The sequence below is a fragment of the Dreissena polymorpha genome, chromosome 7 (genome assembly GCF_020536995.1).
Source record: "Dreissena polymorpha isolate Duluth1 chromosome 7, UMN_Dpol_1.0, whole genome shotgun sequence".
Classification (NCBI taxonomy): Eukaryota; Metazoa; Mollusca; class Bivalvia; order Myida; family Dreissenidae; genus Dreissena; species Dreissena polymorpha.
The window spans coordinates 13,478,119-13,490,779 of NC_068361.1; the positions used below are offsets into that span (position 1 = coordinate 13,478,119).

At 35.6% G+C, this 12,661-nt stretch overlaps 1 protein-coding gene across 8 annotated transcripts in view; it reads left to right on the forward strand.

The window, feature by feature from the left end:
- Positions 1–12,661, forward strand: part of LOC127837163 (uncharacterized) — a 768,625-nt gene that overhangs the window by 550,439 nt on the left and 205,525 nt on the right. The window lies entirely within an intron of this gene.

Consider the following 12,661-nt stretch of genomic DNA (forward strand, 5'->3'; position numbering starts at 1 on the left):
AGATTTTCTGTGTTATGTCATGTTAATTTTTTAGTTTGCTCAATGTCCGGCTTATTTTTATGGATATTTACTGTTCGTTATTGCACAACACACATGTAAACATTAAACCTCATAACACCGGTCAATAATCATGGGCCAAAATTTAGTCCTATATATATTTATGTTTCTGAAATAAAGATAAGGATATCATTATATTAATTTGTATTGAGATCAAACTTCAACTAAATGTATTTCAAATAAATTATGTGTTTATGTTTTTTATATATGTTTTTGTACATATTTGCCGACAATATATCCATACGCGATCCTCGTACGTAAACGCTTGCGCAATAGTTCAACAGAAAGCGAAAGCACGTCTTGAAAACATTGCATCTATCACAGGTTGTGATGTCAATCAACAATATACACTAGCTTGCAAATAAGTCAAGAGTAAAGGTATACCACTTATTCTTGCGTTTTTAAGTAGGTTTAAGGTACTAAATAAACGCAATCTCATAATGTAACCCTCAGTTTAAAGTCCCTGACAACCGAACATAATGAAATGCACAAAATAATCTTAAGTTCTCAAGAAAGAAAACAATGTTTAATTCAGTGCAAATTATTATGTTTGTAATTAATGTACGTTATTATATGATATTAATTATCGTAAGCACTTGTTTAGAATTTAGAACTTGTGAACTTAATCGTTTTTGAGAATCATGACATGATATCGCGTGTTTCGAAATTGAGCATTTAATTCACACCAAATTTTCATTATTCGACCATTCTATGTTGGCTTTTATTTTAGTTTGGTCGTTACGACGATCATGAATAGATCTTTGGCTGGTAAGATGCTCAACAGAATCTGTTTCCTCAAAGTTGATTTTTCCCACGTGTTTGTAGACCACGGCTTCAATCCCGTTAGCAGTATATACTCACGTGTACTTGATAGAAATGAGTCGCGTCCTGAGAAAACTGGGCATAATGCATGTGCGTAAAGTGTCGTCCAAGATTAGCCTGTACAGTCCGCACAGGCTAATCAGGGACGATACTTTCCGCTTTTATGACATTTTTTATTTAAATGAAGTCTCTTCTTAGCAAAAATCCAGTTTATGCCCAGTTTTCTCAAAACACGACTCAAATGTAAAACCTGTGAGTTTGGTTGGTGGTCACCATACCGGACAGGTGGGGTTTCCTCCAGGTACGCCAGCTTCTCTCCACAACACAAGTCCACATACAAATTGAACAAACTTTCAGAAACAACGATATAGCTGGAAATTGCAGCTGTTATTTAAAATACGCTCCTACTTGTGTGGGTCTAGTAAGGCTAGATTGGTATTTGGCGTCTCGGGTACTTCTTAAATGTACTCTGTGTACTCTTAAGTATACTTTAATGTACCCCGGGTACGGAAAATGTACTAGAACGTAACCGGGCATTCTAACGCTAAATTGGTCGTTGTTCCTACTCAAAAAAGCATGTTTAGGTAGATTTTGTTGAAATAAAATTTTGTTTTGCATTCCGTTGCACGTTTTACGACATCGGGTTTTGTGCGGGAATAAAACTCAGGTACAGTCTAAAGTCTAAATTGGCCGGTTACGTGTTAGTATAATTGTTCGTTACCGGGGTGCATTTAAGTATACTTAAGAGTACCCGTGGTACATTTAAGTAGTACCCGAGGCTAACTTGAAAATACACACACAGAAATGTAAAACTCGCGGCAATATGACCGGTGACGAACAACTTGGAAACACAATAATGAACTACTACGACTAGTGTAAGAATATTAAAACGCGTAAACGAACTGGTTGAAAATGCGGAAACACCGTGACGAAACATGGATATAATACAATCTCGCATTAAATGGTTTGTTGTTGGTTTGTCGCCGCACGTCTTGCTGTTGATACTTTTTCACCATCGTCTTGGAAAAAGGATGTCACCGTATTGTACTTCTACGCTTTTCTGAGATTCCGAAAATTTGTCAATCATTTTCGGCCGGCAACAATAATAAGAATATATCATATGAAACAGGTTGAGAACAGGTAAATGTATTGGTGTTTAAATGTCACTTTAGCATTTAGAGATATATTGAAACAGTATGTCTAACGCACATTAATATTTATTTTAATTTAATGTGCTGGCATTCAATTTGTTAGTTCCTGCATTACCTTTTATGAATTTACAGTTGCGACCACCTTTTGACAATTAAGGAAATATTTATGTAACTGTTACGAAGATCGTATTATTAATAAATCTTATATATATATATATATATATATATATATATATATATATATATATATATATATATATATATATATATATATATATATATATATATAACAAAGTCTATATTAGCCTTGTTGTATTTAAACAAAAACGCTGTATTATTTTTTGCCGAAGCTTTCGACCTCACGGTCTTCATCAGCGGCCATTTTTTATTTCAAGATGTTTCAAATATGTACGGATATGACGTCGTGCATTTCGGGCGTCAACGTTGTTTTCGCGCCCTTTCATGTCTGTTTATTCTTGCAAGTTGATGCCATATGGTCGGTATGTCCTTAGTTTTGCCTTCCATAATTGCTCAATGGTTTTGCGATACTCGTCCGACCCGTTTAGTTTTTCAAGTCCCATTATTTGAAAATCGTCCATGGAATGTCCGTCTGTGTAGAATTGTTCAGCTACCGGGTCACTGTGCTGTGTGCGAATACGCGACAGATTCAACAGATGTCGCTGGTACAGAGTTCCGCCGGTCTCTCCCACATACACGTACTTGCGACAGCGACGACAGTTGACCGCGTACACAACATTGGATGATTTGCAATCAACATTGTTTCTATCGCTGTACTTTCTGCCGCTGGGATCTGTGAAGTAGTCCGCCGTCATCATGTACGGGCAAATGGCGCACCTCTGCGCCCCACAGGGCCCGCTCATGTTGGGCTTCCTGAAGAACATCCTATTGTGTTTATTGTGGTCTAGGATGTCTTGCAGGTTGCAATCCCTTCTGAAGGCTACTAATGGGGGCTCAGGGAACACTTCCTTCATGCGATCAGACGTGTGCAGCGTGTGTAGGTGTCTGCGGATGATACGGCCGATGTTCGGTAGTGCGCGCGAAAACGTAATCGCGAGCGGAATCCTTGTATTACGTTCCGAGTTTTTCTTTTCGCGTAGAAGGTCCTCTCTCTTTTTATTGTCGACTTTTATTAATTCGGTCTCTACAAACTCTCCGTCATATCCACGGTTTACGAGCTGTGCTTTCACCGCCTGTCTGTGCTTCCGGTAGGCAACCTCCTCTGAACAAATTCTTTTCGCACGCATTTATTATATTTATATATATAACAGTTAATGCAAGGACCGCCGGTTAAATTTGTTATTAACAGATCTAAAGAAGAAGCAACCCACTTTATTCTGTAAAGAATCTTTACCTCACTTACTTACTAGACTCAATTAACTTAATTTACTTACATGCATTGTAGCTAGAATTTTCAGCCATTTAGTTTTTATTTGAATATTTTCACATTTGTGTATAGTCTTTTGTTGTGAGCGGGGGGGGGGGGGGAGTGTCAGCCGAAATACCCAGAGGACCAACACCAGTACGGTATGGTGACCACCGACCAATATTAGACGCTTTCGTGTACGGGGATTAAACTTCAGTCGCCGATGTGAGAAGCGCGTAAACAAACCACTCCGCCAACCGAACAGCCGCTGTACCCCACCGTGGTAAAGCTGGTGTTTTCAATCCGTGGCGATGTCACGGTCTAAAGAATTTGCACAATATTACAACAGCAAATATTGACACCACAGAATGCTCTAACGCGGAGTCAGTCTTATTTTTTTTTCGGTAATGACAATTTCATTAATCCGGGTAAAATGAGTCATGTTTATATCTAGATAGGCTTTGTAAACGTTTGAAATCGTCGAAAGGATCGATTTACTTGAATTCATAAATACAACCAATGATACATTTCAATGTACCGTGTTTAATGCAAATGCTTTGACCTATAAATCTTATCAATTATAAAATATTCATGTTAATAGGTTTAAGACAGTATATGTTCGAAGGTGCATTATTATTATTATTATATATTATTATTATGTTTGTTGTTGTCGCTTTTTATTTATTTTTGAATAATTTGGCACAATTTTAGAAATCGCTGAGATAGTATTGTATTGAATGAAACTGTGACGACAGAAAATGTGTCGAGAGAAAATTGAATGTGAATCAAATATTAGAATACCATATGTTTGGATGGTAAAAAAAACACATCATAATAAGCAACGCGAGGACGCAAATGACGTAATCTCCCATAATTTTAATTAACGACCATTTACGTGTGGTTTGAATAAACGTGCAATTAATAAAACACATTTCATGCTGTGAATATGCGACTAACAAGTGACAAAAACAAAAACAATAATTTATGGTTTTTATCTAATTTAATTATTTCAAACGTATTTTTCTTACTTTATTTAAAAGTCAGTATATTATATTTAAGCGTTATCGATCGGAAAAATCGCTATTGGCGATTTAATCTGTCCGCTGGCGATTTAAGTTCAAATGTAAAAGAAGAGACCGATTGTCAAAAGAATCAAGGTTACTCTTTAAATGTGTCGCGTTCTGCGAAAACTGGGCATAATGCATGTGCGTAAAGTGTCGTTCCAGATTAACCTGTGTAGTCCGCACAAGCTAATCAGGGACGACACTTTCGCTTTTAAGGTATTTTTCGTTTAAAGGAAGTCCCTTTCTTACCGAAAATCTTGTTTAGGCGGAAAGTGTCGTCCCTGAATAGCCTGTGCGGACTGCACAGGCTAATATGGGAAGACACTTTACGCACAGGCATTATGACCAGTTTTCTCATAACGCGACACAAATGTAATAGTATTCCCTCGCTGGAACGTGCACGTCGCGACCGGGGCGAGAGTCACCTGCAGAAGAGTTTCTTACTTTAATAATATTTGATTGCGTTTTCTTTCGTATATGCATTCATACAAATATACATATGGTGCATAGTGCATAGAGTATATACTACAAATTGATGTTATCGAATGAATAGAAACAAAGAATGTAAAGATTTTCTTGAAGACTCCGAAAAATCGCCAAGCTGAATTGTAATTGTTCGTAGGTGGATAGTGGTTTCACTACATCGTGTTAGGAGGATCGGATAGATGAACTTATGCCGGCGGCTCTGTTAATCAAGCAAGTACCGTCATCCCTCGACGTGGACGTCCTCTCCCGATGACTTTGCTGACTCTCATTACTTGAAAGGATCGCCAAGCGGAATGGTAATTGTCCGTAGGTGGATAGTGGTTTCGCTACATCGCCGGAAGAGGGTCGGGACCAGCGGGGGTGGCAGCGCGGAGGACGTGCGGGGATTATTGTGTGATTAAAGTCCCTTTGTACGCATCTAAAAACGCGTTTTTATAATTGTGCGAAATAGTTGCTTTCGTCTGTCAAGTTCCACGAATGAAAAGCACTCGAGTTTGAACAGACAGGGTGACTAAATATAGACGTGCAATTCATTACATGTAGTATTTTATGATGGTTCGAGCTAAATATTCTTTTTATAAATTCTAGGTATAACAAAATTTTCTTTAAAACTGCAGCATGCGTCCTTAAGTTCACTTTATCATGTATACAGTCAATAAATATCTGCAATTTCTGATTTCTTTAAATATATTAAATGGATCTTCAATTCAGTCCTCACAGAAGATTTATTTCAAGCGTGCATTGAACATACCATTGACCATTATATTGAAGATACACATTTATTTTATACCTAATGATAAAATATGACATTTCTGCATTGAAATAACAACAGTGAAAAGAACAAATTGTTATTTTCACCGGTGAAAAGAGCACATTTTCGGAACTCCTTTTCTATTATTAGATTTTCATAAATAATTATATATATATATATATATATATATATATATATATATATATATATATATATATATATATATATATATATATATATATATATATATATATATATATATTCTATGAGCACGAGTGAATTAAAATCGACATCCTACCAAATCCAACATTTTTATTTTATTTTATGCTTTTTCACCGTTAATTTACATTGTAAAAGAGTTTAACAGGAGAAGTTCGCTGGTATAATGGCGTCATTTTGTGTTTGGAAATGTATTGAGGCACGCCACGGGAGAAACTTCGAGAAAGGGTAACTTTTCAGCGAAAGGGAAACAGCTGTTAATTATTTTCTTGAAAGAAAGGCATAAAAGAAACAGAAAATGTGTTCCTGTCAGTGCAAGATCGTTTTTTATTTCCCTCGTGATTATAGAAAAATGATATTTTCTATGATCACTCGTGAAATAACAAAAGATCTTACACTGACATGAACAAATGTCTCTATGTCAATTTACACACATTTGGTGCCCTTACACACATTCTGAACCTTGCTAACATATATAACAATACCATGCTTGATGGACATTTACTCGTGTTTCATGCTTTCTTCGTGCATAGTCCCGACTTTTCAGTCTATGGTCCAACATCGACTATTGTCCGTATATTTTGCACATTCCCGATTTTCTCGTGCGTAAAAACTGCGACGTTGACAGTCCGTCACAGTGTACATGTAGAATTCAGCTAATGTAGACGCTTCAAAACACGGATAGGTTTTGCACTTCATTATTTATTCTTGACGTTACGTGCACCTAGAAAAATGAAGTTTTTTCTGGTCTTTTCTTCAATTAAATATAGTTTATATTTATATTAAAATTTTCGCTTAAGAAAGTGAAAACATAGCCGAGAACTAAACTCTGCTGCTTTAAACCACAGGGAATTCATTCGATAATTTACAATACTATTATATGATAGTACTGTATAGCATAGAGACGAACGAATCCCAGTGTCGTCAACGACACATTTACTAGGTATTAAGTCTGTGTTTTGTACTTCCTTCTTTATCCTACAATTGTCGCACTATTATGTATATTGTACGTTTTAATTGAAACGAAAATAATAATGAAATCTGAAATAGGTTTACGTAATCATTTGTTCTACGCCCAATATATCCTCATCGTCATCATCCTCATCGTCATCAGCATCATCCTCATCGTCATCCTTATCATCGTCATCGTCATCATCGTCATCATCATCAGCATCATCATTGTCATCAGCATCATCCTCATTATCATCATCAACGTCAGCATCATCATCATCCTCCTCCTCTTCATCATCGTCCTCATCATCCTTATCATCCATCATCACCCGTCCATCATCCATCCATCCATCATCCATCTTTAATCCATCCATCATCCATCCATCCATTATTCATCCATCCATCTTCACACATCCACCATCCATCCATCATTCATCCATCCATCATCCATCCATCATCATTCATCATTCAACATCATTCATCCATCATCATCCATAATCCATCATCATCCATCAACCTCCATCATACTCCATCATCCTCCATCATCCATCATCATCCATAATCATCCATCATCATCCATCATCCTCCGTCATCACCCATCATTATCCATCATCATAACATGTATTAAAAGAAAATGCTAAAGGGGATTAAAAATGGCCAATTTTAATGCATTCATTCTAACACGGAAACTTACCTGTTTACAATAAATAAATCCTTGTGGACAAATTCGATTGATTTCACATAACTGTAGTTTGATACTTTCCAATTCTTTAAGTGCATTTATGATTATGTTTCAAATATAGTTTATATAATTCCAAACCCTTTTGGGGTGTTTTGGTGCATGTTTAACAAGCGTGTCACTTTATTGTGAAAATAGGAACTAAACACGAATACTTTTTTTAAATTATCCACTTTTTTATAATCCAAATATATTGATAGGAAAAATGAAATGGAACCTTTATTTCTGTTGATGATATGATGTTCAATTTTAACAAACATTTCGTGAATTATACAGGGGTAACAAGATCAATAATTACAGTTGTGAAGAAAATTTTAAGTGTCGTGCTACCCAACAATTAGCAAACCCATCTTTTTCCCATAAATACACCTTATACTGAAAATATAGTATGGTAAACAATTAAAATAAACAATTAAAAATGATAAGTTAAAGCTTGATGGTGTTTAAATTCAATACCCTAACTAATAAGACTTGAACTCATTTATTAGTGTTAAAATCCTTTTATACGAGCGTTTTAACCCTTTTCAACTTAGATACGCATTTTCACATATTAGTAGTCACTTAGAAAGTTTTATTTAAATGAAGACCTTTCTTACTAGAATCAAGTTTGAAAGGCTTCATTTCTAACCCTTAGATACTGATGAGCAACAAACAGCATAATACCTGGACAGCCTGCGAGTTACTCGCAGTTTGTTCTGGTTTTATGCTGTTTGCTCATATCAATTTTCACTTTTCCTCAGAGCGGGAAAGGGTTAATAAGGTTTTTATATTGACATCTGTGTCAACATAGTTTAGTTCCAGTACTTGTTTAAAGATCAATGTGAAATGGTAAGCCTAGCATGCCATATGTTTTATGGTTCCAATTTAATTTCTATCAAATGTTAATGATTTCGGAGCTAAATTTATTTTTGTTTAAACCTATCCATACTACTTTTGTTTTGTCGAAATTAATTTGTAATCCATAGTAGCTTTTGAAGTTTGACAAAACATCTTAGGTTTCATTTAGAGATGCTGATATCAATACAAGAGTATGGAAGTGTCGTTGGCAAATGGAATTAATGCATAGTATATGTCATTGATTGGTATTACCTTAAAGGGGCCTTTTCACAGTTTTGGCATGTTTTGAAGTTTGTCATTAAATGCTTTATATTGATAAATGTAAACATTGGAGCTTAAAAGCTCCAGTAACAAATCAAGAATAAAATTTAAAATAAAAGTTACCCTCAGCAGGGCTCAAACAACTGACCCCTGGAGTCCTGGAGTAAAAAATCTACCACTAAGACCACGCGGCTATCCTTCCTGATACAATGACCGATGTATTTTATACGTAGTTTCACAAAATATAACAACACCAACAGAACGCTCCAAATTATTCATGCGTTTCGCGTTGCAACGCTTTATAAATTTTGGGGTTTTAAATCGTCAAAAGATGCATACAATGGCTATTTTAGAGCATGGTAATTGTTCAGTATTACTGTTTCCTCACAAATATCATAACTAAAACGAACATTTGCGAATCTGAAACAACTTTTTTCAATTTTGTCAATTAACCCAAACGTGAAAGGGCCCCTTTAATCCCAGGACTTGACCTCAACTGGATTGATATCATTTGTCAGTGCAAAGTATGAACATGTAGCAACTGAGCGGATCCCCTTGTCTGAAACCCACTTTGTATTGAAAGTATTTAAGTATTCGATATTTCCGAAGAAACTTTTTTTATGATCCCATATACCTTTACAATTGGTTAAAATTTGTTAATTGTAACGACATGATTACAGTTGAACGATCAGGTTGGAAGCTAGGTTTAATGTGCACATCAAACATTGCTGGTAATAAGAGCGGATATAAAGGGAAAAAGTCAAGCCTAGCTTTACGTAAGGGACTCTTTTGTCTCGATGTCTATTCAGAACAGGGAAGTTAACTCTGTGCGGGTTCATGTACATGTAAAAGCAATCGCAGTTGACGCATCGAACTTATATTATTCGACATATTGATAGAACTAAATCTAAAATTATAATAACCATTTTTTTCTAAGTTGTTGAATATAAAACAAACCTCCTTTAACATATTGCAACTTTTTCTCTCGTGTAGAGTAAATGTTTACTATCATCCTAGATATCATGACGTTTAAACGTTAAGTTTTCGTTAATTTTCATGAAGGTTTTCGGAGCGCAAGATCGATTTAAACTTAAACTATGTATGCACAATTATCTTGAATTAAATGCTATCACCAATATTTTCAGCACTGTAACACAAAACACAACCGTTGCCAGATATTCGCAATGTTTGCACGAATCGACACCAAGCATTTAGTAAAATGTTCTGTTTCGCTTGTTTTTTCAAATAGTTATTGTGATAACGTTATTATAGTAAAAACTTAGCTTATTTTCTGTTTTTCAGATCCCATTATTTGTTACGGTGCCCGGTTGGAAACATCGATGGAAAATGAATGAAAAGGGAAACTGTTAAGAACACACATGGCAAATGTTTCGTGTCATTAATTGTTCAAGTTTTCACATATGAACATCTGTCATCCATGTGTCAATATGCAAGGAACGACCACAACGTTCAGGGCTTGTAAATGTCGATTGAACGCCCGAGGTTTATTGTTCAGTTTATTAACCCTGACTGCCGTATGTTTCCTTTTCTTGTTATTTGAATCATCTATTTTATTTTATACTCATAAAGTCATCTCTGTAACAATAAAGGCAGACACGACACACGTTTCAAGTCATGTGTTTCATGTCAACTTTACAAACTCAGCCGTATTTAAAACAAACGGACAATTCAAATTATCAACTATCGCGAACATTGCCGTTAGACTCGAAAAGAAGCAAAATGTTAGTTTCGACCTTGAAGCGGTTACACTTAAAGCAACCATAGCTTCCAGCAAGTCGCACGATCTGCCACTGAATGTTACCACTTACAAAAAAGATACATTTGTTGATCTGAATTTAACACGTACTGAAACTAGCACTAATGGGATATTAGCATTTGTATCACGTACGAAAAACGAACATCTTGAAAAAGACGTGATGACACGTAATACCACTGTGAGCCAGAGTGAATGCAGTAATACCACTGTGTGCCAGAGTGAATGCAGTAATACCACTGTGCGCCAGAGTGAATGCAGTAATACCACTGTGCGCCAGAGTGAATGCAGTAATATCACTGTGCGCCAGAGTGAATGCAGTAATACCACTGTGCGCCAGAGTGAATGCAGTAATACCACTGTGCGCCAGAGTGAATGCAGTAATATCACTGTGCGCCAGAGTGAATGCAGTAATACCACTGTGCGCCAGAGTGAATGCAGTAATACCACTGTGCGCCAGAGTGAATGCAGTAATATCACTGTGCGCCAGAGTGAATGCAGTAATACCACTGTGCGCCAGAGTGAATGCAGTAATACCACTGTGCGCCAGAGTGAATGCAATTATTGTTTTAAACATGATTTTGAATATGTTATTCAAAACGACCATATCTGCGACACATTGGACATGCACGAATACATTCATCTTCTGATATTCGTTACCACTAAGCACAATAATGTCTTAAATCGACATGCGGCGTCTCATCTGAGTCTACGCTGTTTGGCAATGTGTTTTTTTTCTAGACGCAAGACAAAAATGGGTTAATAAGTCATAGGCTTAGCCATAGGATGTCCCGGATTTAACCCCCGTTGTCTGGCTGGGTTACATGAACGTGAAATGTATTTACGACTTATATTTCACTAGAATGACTTTAAATGTGGGTACACTATATTTAATATTAAATATTTACGTCCTTTTTGTGTTTCTTGCAGAGAATGTTTTTTATGTAGATGTTTTTGTACATACATGGTAGGGTGTTTTCTTCTCATATTGTTTCATTAGTTTCAATTCCTGTTTGAACGGTTTATGTTTATTGCAAGACATTGAAGTGGTTTGAAGTGGATAAATGATGTTTTGTCTCTTTTATATGACAAACACAATTTATCATAAGGAATCATAACTGTAAAACATTGATACTATTTTTTGAATCCTGTGTTATAACTAAAGTATGCATTATTTATTATACCAGTCTGGGTAAAATGACAGTGACAGTGGAAATGGAAATGACAGTGGAAAGAGATTTGGTGAAAATACTTATGTCACAAACGCTTAATCCTTTTATGAGCTGTCTACAGAATGTTCACTGAAATGCGCATATGGGCAAATATATATACTTACACTGGATTGGGCATTGCTTCGTAAGTTTTCAGTCAATTAGAGGGTTAATAGCTTACCACGATAGCCTGTTTCAACTAGTTAAAATTATATGTATAGCTTAATACTGAATTTATACATGTTTTTGTGTTGTTGTTGTTCTCCGTGTGCATACCATAGCATTCATTTTATATGTGCTACTTTGTATTCTTGATGTTAACCCAAAAGCTTCAACTGACAAATACAGCATTTTTTATGAAGTATGTTTGCCATTATGGTGTGAAATCATTTAATAAACAAAGCAATCACAGGTATAGTTTAATCTTAGTTAATACTGAGTGTAGCACTCTTGAAACGAATTCAACCACGCTCCTAGTTGTTTATGCACACAGCCAAAATATAAAGAAACAATGTGTGTATTAATATCTAAGTCGGCTTTAATTCTACATATTAGAATAATAACATTAAAGTGTCACCATTATTATAAATTTACACACATCTCTAAAATAATGTTTAAAACCCGAGATACGAGATAATAATGTATTATATTAAGGGAAAGTTATATTGAACTGTTTGTACACTTTGTAAGACGATGCCTTAAATGGTATTGATCGTGATTATAATGACAATACCTATTATGACGTTGATTACGATGCTGATTCTGTTGTTGTTTACAAGTAGAATGTTGAATAGGAGGAGGGCAAGGAGAAATATATATGGGGATGAAACACATATTTCTATCTTTTGATCGCGAGAATCAAATATAGAAAGTTGTGTGACAGCAAATTTTAACAACGCTTAATTGTGAGTTTAATCAATAGTTATTACGCACGCGGATCAAATGTACAAATAT